The following is a 12176-nucleotide window of genomic DNA, read 5'->3' as shown; positions in this document are numbered from 1 at the left end:
TCAAGGAGCTGACAGCCTTAATTAATCAGGGAGACAACATGCAAACAACTGTAGAAACAAGATGGAGAGGGGATAAATGGGAGACAAACAATGGTGGGAAGAGACTAGCATTAGGGGACTAGTCTGATGCTTTTGGAACAAATCCTTACCAGGTGTTCTTTGACTAGTCACACCCTGCTCCCCCTCTCTTCAAAGAACCTACAGGACAGGAAGGAGTCTTCATCTGAGTAGTGAAGGAAGTGACCAGGGAAGGTTCCACAGACTAATCCCCCAGGATTAGAGGCCAAGATTTGAAACCACCTCACCCCATCATAGCTTTAATGACCTACCAGATCTCATTCGATCAATGAAAAGCCCCCAGACTGAGTGTAGAGAGGTCTTCCTACTAGAATGACTTCACACAAGAATCATGTCCACAGATCATCTATAAATTATCAAATGAGTTGAGGAGGCATAGGATTCAAGAAATTGGAGCAAGCTGTGGTGTTCTACTGAGAAGGAACTGCCTGGGGGAAGGAGAGGCCCAGACCAGATGTTCTTCCCTGCCCCTTTTGACCAGAGTAGGACTTTTGCCTCAAGAACTCAGAGGATATTGGTCCTCCCATCTTCTCATTGGTGGCCTAAACATTATCCTGAATTAACTGGTGCCACATCTTGCATCTTGGAAAGCCAAGGATATCCCTGAGTCACTGATCTCTACAAGGATCCGCAGAGACTATGCCATGCCAAAGGAACACTCCATGGATGGGAAAAAAGGACTTCTAGCAACCAGGGACGCCCAGTTACCTTTTTGCCTCATGTACTTTTTATGTTTGGGCCCACTTTCCCTTTGACTCTGCCCTGGAGGAAATGTGTCCCAAACCTCTGGGGACATGTTTGGAACTAACTCTTCTTGTATTGCCTTAGTAAATACCCCATTTCTAAAAGCTACATGAGGCTGGTTCACTGATTCTCAACTGATCATTTTTGGGGGAGAATAGCAATAAAGGCTCAAGTCAGTGACAGAAGAGAAAGCTACCCACCCCATTGCCTTCCAGAGATATCTCTAGAGACCTGAGGGGTATAGCTACCCAGAAGTTGTTTTTCAGTTGTGTCCAACTCTTCATTAACCCCATTTGGTGTTTTCTTGGCAAAGATTCTGGAGTGCTTTGCCACTGCCTTCTCCAAATCCTTTTATAGATGAGGAAACTGAGGCATACAGGGTGAAGTGATGTTCCCAGGGTCACCCAGCTAGTAAGTGTCCGGGGCCAAATCTGAACTCAGATCTTCCTGACTTCTGGTCAGCATTCTGTCCAGTACCCCATCTAGCCACCCAGGAAGGGAGTGATTGAAAAGAGAAGTAGTGAGGGGAAGCTAGATGGCACAGTGGATAGAGCACCAGCCCTGGATTCAGGAGGACCTGAGTTCAAATCTAGCCTCAGACACTTGACACTAGCTGTGTGACCCTGGGCAAGTCACTTAACGCCAATTGCCTCACCAAAAAAAAAAAAAAAAGAAAAAAAAGAAAAAGATGTAGTGGTTTTAGAAGGATGGTTCTCCAGGAGTATTCCCAAAATATTGTGTCTGCTGTCCTGTTAGAGGAAATAAAATGTTAACCCTAAATTGCCTAATTATGGGTTTAAAAAAAAACATATTATGAAACTTGCCTTGTTTAGTAATATTACAAATGTTACTTTAAAATGTCACATGGTAGGGGCGGCTAGGTGGCACAGTGGATAAAGCACCGGCCCTGGATTCAGGAGTTCCTGAGTTCAAATCCGGCCTCAGACACTTGACACTTACTAGCTGTGTGACCTTGGGCAAGTCACTTAACCCCCACTGCCCCGCAAAAAAAAAAAAATGTCACATGGTAGATACCTGTCTGAGGGCATAAGGGGACTGTGAGTTTAGACACCTCCCTATCTGTCCCTCTCTTTCTCCCTCTCCTCTCCCCCTTTCCTCCTCCCTGCCTCCCTCCCTTTCTCTCCTCTCCCCCCACCTCTTTGTCTCTCTGTCTCTCCCTCTGTTTCTCCCTCTCACCTCTGTCTCTCTCCCTCTCTTCTCTCTTGTCTGTCTCTCTTACCCCTCTGTCTCTGTCTTTCTCTTCTCTCTCAAATCAGTAATTGAGATTAGAATAATGACAAATTAATAAAAACCATTTCTAGGGGGGCAGCTAGGTGGCTCAGGATCCAGGCAGGCCCTGGATTCAGGAGGACCTGAGTTCAAATCCGACTTCAGACACTTGACACTTACTAGCTGTGTAACCCTGGGCAAGTCACCTAACCCTCACTGCCCAGCAAAAAAACCAAAAACAAAACCAAAAAATTTCTGTCAGACTTGTACCTAGAACACAGTATATACTGTTAATCTTTTTGCTTCACCATAGTACAATGACATGTAATATTGTATATTATAGTTACCCATGGTTTTTCACCTACTTTATAGTAAGCTTTATAAGGGGAGAAAACCTAACTCATCACAATTTTACATCTTCTCCAGCACCAAGCTTAGTGCTGTGCTTGAGAAGCTAAAGAAGAGCCACAAGGCTCTTCATTCCATCTCCCTTACCCTGCGAGAGGGAACCCGTTCAGAGCTCAGGCAGCCCGGTACATGCATTTCCTGCTCATCAGCCTCATTCTCTGTGTTCCATGTTCTCCTACTAACCTCATGACTTGGATTTCATCTCATGGGCAGAGCAGTTGCAAGTGTAATTGTTCACATTCCTGAGGCTTGACCATCTAGTTTATTTTTTCCCTCCCTTAGATAATATGAACTCAAATTCAGACCTTGACCTAGGGGGACCCAGAACAGTACCTGGCATATAACAGGTACTCTGTGAATGTTGAGATTTGGCAAACTGATTTGTTCAAGGGGGAAAAAAAGAGGCAGCCAAGTCTAGTGGAGATTTGGATTAAAGACACGGGTTCAGACCTCAGAACTACTATTCATTCACTATCTAGATGATCTTGGTCTCATCTTCTATGGGCCTCACTTTTCTCATCTCTGAAATGGAAGAATTGAACCAGCGAAGCCTTATGGACCCCCTTTTAGAATCATGTGACTTCTTAAATTTGTGGTGTAAGGACATGCTAAATTTCAGTTAGAGGTCAGTGGAAATAAGGATTTAATTTTCTTTTTCCATCTAAGTTCCTAGGCCCCCTGAAATCCATCAGACCCTGTGGATCCCAGCTTAAGAACTGGAGTAGGTGATCTTTGGGGCCCCTTCTAGCTCTATGTAAGGCTTTGGCTACACTGTAAACCCTGAGACCTACACGATGAGTTACAATTTGCAAAGCCCTTTCGTTTACAAGGCACTTTAAAGTTGAGTTTCCTAGATAAGTCGACCAAGGCTCAGCTAGATGAAGTGCACAGTGATTTAGCCCCACTCTTACCTTTCCCACCACCAAAGGAGGCTGCCTTACCTTTCTGGGCTTCTTTGGGGAAGCAGGAGGACTTTAGCAGGGCTCAGTGAGGCTCCCAGGGAGGCTGCCAACTAAGGGAAAGGTCAGGAACAGCCTGGCTGCCTTCCCTTTCTCCTCTGGCCCAGGCTTCAGGAGTAGTTGCCTATTCCCGCCAATGCCAAGGTTTGATTTTCACCATTCAAAACAGATCTTGACTGAGCAGTGCCCTAATGTGCCCGCCACAGTGGAGGTAAGAGCAGGGGAGATGCTGGCAAAGGGTCTCAGTGCTTCACGTTTCCTTGCTGCAGCCTCTGAAATAAATCCTTATTGAGAAGACCCCCGCCCCAGAAAGGGTTGGGAGTCCCCTCCCTTTGTCAACTAAGGGAAATTTTCTTACCTTTTTACTGTCTTTAATCACCAATGAAAGATAGAAGGAACCTCAGATTCAGATAATCTGATAAACTGTCAGAGCTGGGAGAGCCCTTAAAACACAGAATGTCAGAACTAAGAAGTGCCCTTGGAACAGAGACTGGCAGGGCTGGCAAGGCCCCTAGAACACAGAATCTCAAGGCTGGGACAAGGAATGTCAGAGCTGATATAGTGGATAGAGCTGGACCTGGAGTCAGGAAGACTGAGTGAATCCTATCTCAGACCCTTACTAGCTCTGTGTCACTTAATCTCTTTCTGCCTCAGTTTCCTTATCTGTAAAAGGAAAGAGTTGGATTCGGCTTCCTAGATCTCTTCCAGGACCTTAGAACATGGAATGTCAACACTGGGGGAAGGATCCTTAGAACACAGAATGTCAGCACCAGACGTGTCCTTAGAATAAAGAGGTTCTATTATGTGTTGATCAGTTGTGATAGACTTGATTCTTCTCAGCAATACAATGGTACAAGATAGTTCCAAAGGGCTCATGATGGAAAAGGCTCTCCAAATCCAGGAAAAAAAAAAAAGAACTGTGGAATATGGATGCAGACTGAACCATACTATTTCTTTTGGTTTTGGTGCTGTTGTTTTTCTTTTTTGAGGTTTTTCCTTTTTGCTCTGATTCTTCTCTTATAACATGACTAATGCAGAAATATGTTTAATGTTATTGTACATATATAACCTATATCAGATTACTTGCTGTCTAGGGGAGGGAGGGGAAAAATTGAAACTAGAAATCTTATAAAAACAAATGTTGAAAACTATCTCTACATGTAACTGGAAAATAATAAAATACTTCTATAATTTAAAAAAAAAACTTAGCTTTTTTGGAAAGTTGATTTGGGTTTGAAGTCCTATAACTCTTGTTTTGTTTTGTTTTTTGTTTTGTTTTTTTAGTGAGGCAATTGGGGTTAAGTGTCTTGCCCAGGGTCACACAGCTAGTGAGTGTTAGGTGTCTGAGGCCGGATTTGAACTCAGGTCCTCCTGACTCCAGGGCCGGTGCTCTATCCACTGCGCCATCTAGCTGCCCCTGAAGTCCTATAACTCTTAACTTTCCAGATACATTTTTTTTTTTAGTGAGGCAATTGGGGTTAAGTGACTTGCCTAGGGTCACACAGCTAGTAAGTGTTAAGTATCTGAGGCCAGATTTGAACTCAGGTACTCCTGACTCCAGGCTCTATCCACTGCGCCATCTAGCTGCCCCAGATACATTTTTTTTTAAATAGGAAAATCTTTTATAATCCAAATTGATGGGTTTTATGTATATTTTTATTTATTGCTTGTAAAATCATCTTTTTTCTATATCTAATAAATTGAGTTTAGGGTTCAAAAAAAAAAAGGAATAAAGAGGTTCTTTTGTTCACTGCCTAAACCTCCTTACAGTAGAAATGAGGATCCTATTCCTAGAAGTTAAATGAATTGCCTGAGGTCATCCAGCCTGACCTAGAACCTGGGTTTCTTGCCTCCCAGCCTAATTTGGGGAGTTTGTTTCATCAGAACAGGAGCCTCCCGGGTGTTTCTCTCCCACATTCTTCCTACTTGTTAGCAGAGAGGAGTGCTCAGTTTTTTCCAGTTTTCAATTAGGCAGGCTCTGACCAGTTAATTCAACACTGGGACGAATCTAATAACAGGATGAAATCTAATCATGACAGATGTCCCAAGTTGTGGTCTTAGGGTCCAACAACAAACTCTAGAATCCTTGTTGTTTATCCTTCATTATGGAAGAGGTAAGTGAAGGAGGGCTGTGCAAGGTCATCAACCTCACTCTCTCCTCCGGAGCCATATGGGTCCAGTGGCAAGATACACATCTGGACGACTGGAGATGGCCCCGGGATATTTGAGGCAATCAGGGTTAAGTGATTTGCCCAGTGTCACACAGCTAGTAAGTGTCTGATGTGAGATTTGAACTTAGGTCCTCCTGCCTCTAGAGCCAATGCTTTATCAAAACATTATGCTGCCTAGCTGCCCCCTAGAAAACTTAGGTCTCTACCAGTGCTTAAACTTTGTACTCCTGCCTTGTGTGCAAAGCCCTCCCCAACCTCTTACTTCTCAACCTCATGTCTCCCTGCACCCTAGCAAGACAGCATGATTCCCTTTTACCCCCCTGATGATACATGCATTGCATCCTCATGCCCCTGTCTGCCTGGAATCCGCTTCCTTCTCCTCTTTGCCTGTTGTATTCTTTCCTGTCTTAAAAAACAACTCAAATGCCATTTCCTTCTCCTCCTGGAAACCTTCCCTTTTCTCCCCAATCAGTAAAGAAACCCTCCCCATCAGACCTTCTCCAATTCACATTTTGTGTAGTGTCATGTTTGTTTTCTTTCCTTCAGCTTGTTTAACCAACACCTCCCACTGACTTCCAAAGCTCTTCACCCAACTGAAACTGCCCTCTCCAAAGTGATCTCTTAACTGCCAAAAGTCACAGCCTTTTCTCAGTTCTCATACTTCTTGACTTTTCTGAAGCCTTTACCACTGTTGAACACCCTCTACTGGAGAATCAATTCCTTTTGTGTCTTAGCTTCAAGACCTGTATTAGATAAACTTGCTGCAAATATTTTTCTTATTCACCTGTTTCCCTTTTAATTTTTACTTTATATATTTGTGCCAAAACTTCAAAATTTCATATAATCATAATTGTTCGTTTTATCTTGTGTAATCCTTTTTATCACTTGCTTAGTCATGAACTCTCCATAGTTCCAAAAGTTTATTTGTTCCTTGCTAGTCTAATTTGTTTATTATGTGACCTTTTATTCTAAGTTATGAATCTATTTGGAACTTATCCTTGGTGTATGACATGAAATGTTGGCTGAAAGCTAATGTCTGCCAGACTGCTACCCAGTTTTCCCAGCAGTTTCTGAGAAATAGTAAAGACTCCCCCCACTTTAAAAAAAAATTATTTTTCTTTTCAGTACCAAATTCTCTCTCTCCCTCCAACCCCTCCCCCATACACTGAGAAGGCAAGAAATAATATACCCATTATACATATGAAGTCATGCAAAACATATTTATGCATTAGCCATGTTCCCCTGGAGAGAAAGGTAAAGAAATCTGGTTCAGTCTACACTTTGAGTCCATCAGTTCTCTATCCAGAAGTAGATAGCATTTTATATCATGAGTCCTTTGGTGATGTGGTGGATCATTGTGTTGATCAGACTTCTTAAGTCTTTTACAGTTGATTATTGTTACAATATTGCTGTCATTGTGTACAAGGTTTTCTTTACTTCACTATGCATCAATTCATATAATTCCTTTCAGGTTTTTCTGAATTCATCCCCTTCATTGTTTATTTCTTATAGTGTATTACATCACATTCATAATTCATAACTTGTTCAGTTGTTCCCCAGTTGATAGACATCCCCTCACTTTTCAATTCTTTGCCACCACAAAAAGAGCTTCTAGAAATATTTGTGTATATATAGATTCTTTTCTTTTTTCTTTGCTCACCTTGGATCATAGACATAGAAGCAGTATCACTGGGTCAAAGGGTATACAGTATTATAACCCTTTAGGCATAATTCAAAATTGTTCTTTGAAATGATTGGACTGGGGCAGCCAGGATTCAGGAGGACCTGAGTTCAAATTCAGCCTCAGACACTTTATACTTACTAGCTGTGTGACCCTAGGCAAGTCATTTAACCCCACTTGCTTCACCAAAAAAAACCAAGAAAAAAGAGAAATGATTGGACTAGTTAACTATTCCACCAACAGTGCATTAGCATACCTATTTTCTCATAACTCCCCTAGCATTTGTCATTTTCCTTTTCTGATATCTTCAACAATCTGATGAGTATTTGGTGGTACCTCTGAGGTATTTTAATTTGCATTTCTCCAATTATTGATGATTTTTGAGATTTTTTTCCCATATGATTATTTACAGTTTTGATTTCTTCCTCTGAAAATGTCCAGTTCATATCCTTTGACCATTTATCAATTGTGGAATGGGTCCTATTTTTATAAATTTGGCTCAGTTCTCTATACATTTGAGAAATGAGACCTTTTAGGGGCAGCTAGATGGCACAGTGGATAAAGCACCGGCCCTGGATTCAGGAGTACCTGAGTTCAAATCCAGCCTCAGACACTTGACACTTACTAGCTGTGTGACCCTGGACAAGTCACTTAATCCCCATTGCCCTGGGGAAAAAAAAAAAGAGAAATGAGACCTTTATCAGAAAAATTTGCTGTAAAAAATTTGCTTCCCAGTTTCCTGCTTTTTATAATTTTGACTGCATTTGTTTTGTTTGTGAAATTTTAAAAATGTAATGTATTCAAAATTATCCATTTTATGCTATCCACATAAAAATAAAGAACCAATGGACTCCGAATACAGATCAAATGATACTTTTTCACTTTATTTTTTTCATTTTTTTTCCTCTTGGTCTCTTTTTTCCCTTTGGTCTTCTTTCACAACTGTGACTAATATGGAAATGTTTTACATGATCGCATGTATGTAACCTATATCAAATTGCTTACCATTTTAAGAAGAGGGGAGGGGAGAAGGGAGGGGAAGAAAAATTTGGAACTCAAAATCTTGTAAAAAGCAGTGCTAAAAATTGTCTTTAGATATAATTGGGAAAAAATAAAACACTATTTTAAAAAAATTATTATTTTGCCTCCCACAAACCTATCTCTTGCTTGGTCATTAACTCTTCCCCTATCCCTAGGTCTAATAGGTAACTTCTTCCATGTATCACTAATTTGTTTGTTATATCACTCTTTATGCCTAAATCATGGACCCATTTTGAGCTTGTCCTGGTATAAAGTGTGAGATGTTCTGCCAGACTACTTTCCAGTTTTTCCCAGTAGTTCTTGTCAATTAGTGACTTCTTGCCCCAGTAGCTGGGATTTGGGGGGTTATCAAACACTAACTGTGCTCATTTGCTTTTATATGTTTTTACCTAATCTATTCCATTGAGCAACCACTCCATTTTTATCTGGTATGAAATTGTTTTAATTAAATTCTTTGTAATATACTTTGTGATATGGTATGCCCAGGGCCCCTTTCTTCAATTTTTTTCCTTAATTCTTTTGTTCCTCCAGATGAATTTTAAAATTTTTTTCTAGCTCTATAAGTTTATCTTTGATAGGGTGATTGGCATGGCACTGAATAAGTAAATTCATTTAAGTAGTATTGTTATTTTTATTATATTGGCTTGGCTTACCTAAAAGCAATTGACATTTCTCCAGTTATTTATAGCTATATTTTTGTGATGAGTGTTTTTCAGTTGTGTTCATATAATTCCTGTGTGTGTCTTGGAAGGTAGGCTCCCTAACATTTTATATTATCTGTAGTTATTTTAAGTGGAATTTCTCTATCTCTTCCTGCTGGGCTTTGTTGGTAATATATAGAAATGCTGGTAATTTGTGTGGGTTTATTTTCTATACTGCAACTTTGCTAAAGTAGTTAATTGTTTTAACTAGTTTTTTAGTTTATTTTCTAGTATTCTCTAAGAATATATATCATCTGCAAAAAGTAATAGTTCTGGGGCAGCTAGGTGGCACAATGGATAAAGCACTGGCCCTGGATTCAGGAGGACCCGAGTTCAAATCTGACCTCAGACCCTTGACACTTACTAGCTGTATGACCCTGGGCAAGTCTCTTAACCCTCATTGCCCTGCAAAAAAAAATAGTTCTGTTTCCTATGCTTATTTCTTGATTTCTTTTTCTTGACTTATTGCTAAAGTTAGCATTTCAAGGACATTGTTGAACAATAATGGTGATAATGGAATCCTGAAGATTCCCTTTGTTTTTTTGGACAAAAACTGTTGGAAAAACTAAAAAGCAATCTGGAAGAAATTAGGGTTAAACCAGGATCTCATACTATATGCCAACTATTGTTGTCTTTCATTCTCGAAGAGGACTATGACATCAGGGTGATGTCATGATTTGCACTGAATTTGATCTAAGTGAGAGAGGGCTGTGCAACTCACCAGCCTCACTCTCTCCTCCAAAAGCCATCTGGGTCCAGTGGCAAGATATACATCAGGATGACTGAAGATATCCCTGGATGTTTAAGGCAATTGGGATTAAGTGACTTGCCCAGGGTCACACAGCAAGTAAGTGTTTGAGGTAAGATTTGAAAAGTCAGGTCCTCCCAACTTCAGGGCCATATGCCACCATAAACTTTAGATGGATATGTGACCTAGATATAAAAGGTCACTTTGGAAACAAAGTAAAACAAAGAAGAAAATATCTCTCATGACTATGGATAGGGAAGAGTTCATGACCAAAGGATAGAAAATATCACAGAAGAAAAGTTTTTGCACAAAATGAATGCAGTTAAAATTAGAAGGGAAACTGTTATAACCCCCAAAGATTAATTTACTTAAAAAAAAACACCCTTTATTAACAGAAGTTCGGTTTCACATTATGATCCCCTTTTCTGTTCTTTGTGAAAGAGGTAGTACCCCAGTGAGACCACAACCTTCTTCCATTCGTAGGCTAGGGGTCCTTGCCCTCACTGAAAGACCTCTTTGGGGCAGCTAGGTGCCCAGGCACCGGCCCTGGATTCAGGAGGACCTGAGTTCAAATCCAGACTCAGACACTTAACAATTATTAGCTGTGTGACCCTGGGTAAGTCACTTAACCCCAATTGCCTCACACAAAACAAAAAACAAAAGCAAAACTGAAAGACCTCTTTGGCGCTCTAGCTGAAAAGTGAATGGTAACACTCTGGTCCAGCTTAGCAACTACCAGGCACCACCCAGTGACTGCCAAGCCCAGTCCAGCCAGAAGTAAAACACTTAAGCCTAACTGCTGTCACTTTTGTTTTAATAGGTTCCTATCTCCCTCCTCAGAAGCTATCTACAGCTTCTTTTCCTCCTTGCCCTCAGCTGAGGACCTTGTCTTTTTTTTGTTGTTTTTTGGGGGCAATGGTGGTTGTGACTTGGCCAGGGTCACACAGCTAGTAAGTGTCAAGTGTCTGAGGCCAGATTTGAACTCAGCTACTCCTGAATCCAGGGCGGGTGCTTTATCCACTGCGCTACCTAGCCGCCCCCTTGTCTTTTTACTGAAAAAAATCTGAGGGCATTTGATGTGAGCTCCTTTCTTTTCATCTCAGAATACCTTGATAATATCTCCCAGGCTCTGACAAATGAGTGGCCCTCCTTGTCAAAGCCAAACCCTTCTATCCCATTTAACGGATCCCCTTCCCTCCTCCCTCTCTCCCCGTCTTTCTTTTGTCTTTGTATGTCTCTGTCTCTGTTGATCATCCCTATGTGTGGCTAAGGTCCAGTGAGGGAGTAGGTCAGGAATGACCTAAGAGGTTGAGGAAATGAGAAGTTTTCGAGCATCTTCATGGAAGATAACAATCACCTGGGGGGGGGGGCGGGATAGTGAATCAGTTGTTAACTCTTTGAGAGGGGAGAATGACCCGGGGCTTTGGTATGTTAGAACTTTGGGTTGAGTGGGGAATTTGGCTTAAGTGGACTCAGGAGGAAAGGTTACTGAGGGAGATAAGGGAATCTAGAAGTGACAGTGTAAACAAGGACCTGCTTGTATGTGTGTGCAAGAGAGGGTCGAGTTGGGGGAACCAGTCCTACACAGTGGTACATCCAGTCCTGGAGGTGTTTACTGGGGACTTGCTGACTTCAGGGAGGAGTCAGGTCTCAGGAAGAGCTGATCCATGTAGAGTGTGAGGTAAAGAGGTCCAGGATAAAGGCAAGTTTGTTCACTATGGTATGAAAATACCAAGAGCCCAGTGGAAGGGGTGAATGGTATTGGACTGGGACATGGGTGAGGTTCAGGGGAATGGGAACGGAAGAATGTAAGGAGAGGTTCTGCAATCATATTCTCCTAAACAGATGTTAATTATTACAAGGCTAGGGAAGGAAACAGAACTCAAGGGTAGTAGTTGGTTGCAAATGGCTAGGAAGTTCATTAGTCTCCAGGGATGATGCAAAGGGCATTACACTACGTTGGGTAGCTTTCACTTGGGTGGCTGATGGAAGGTGGGGGTGAGGGGTTGGGGGTGGGTATTGAGGGGGTTCCTCTCCTTTCTCAGAGGGTACTATTTGGGTATAGATGTTCCTGCTCTCCTCTTCAATAGCTATTACATTTGACTAGATCATGGGGGCAGGTAAGGGGGTGGTAGGTAGCAGGTTCCCTGGCTGGCAGAGGGTTAATCAATCAATAAACATTTATTAAGTGCCTGATATGTGCAAGGCATTATGCTAAACATAGGGAATACAAAGAAAAGTAAAAGACAGTCCCTGCCTTTTGTGAAGAGCTCCCAGCCTAATGGGTGAGATAACATGCAAAGAAGTCTGTACATACAAGCTATAATACATTTTATTTTTTGGGTGAGGTAATTGGGGTTAAGTGACTTGCCCAGGGTCACACAGCTAGTACATGTCAAATGTCTGAGGCCGGAT

This window comes from Dromiciops gliroides, chromosome 1 (assembly GCF_019393635.1).
Source record: "Dromiciops gliroides isolate mDroGli1 chromosome 1, mDroGli1.pri, whole genome shotgun sequence".
Taxonomy (NCBI): Eukaryota; Metazoa; Chordata; class Mammalia; order Microbiotheria; family Microbiotheriidae; genus Dromiciops; species Dromiciops gliroides.
This window is presented reverse-complemented; position numbering follows the sequence as displayed.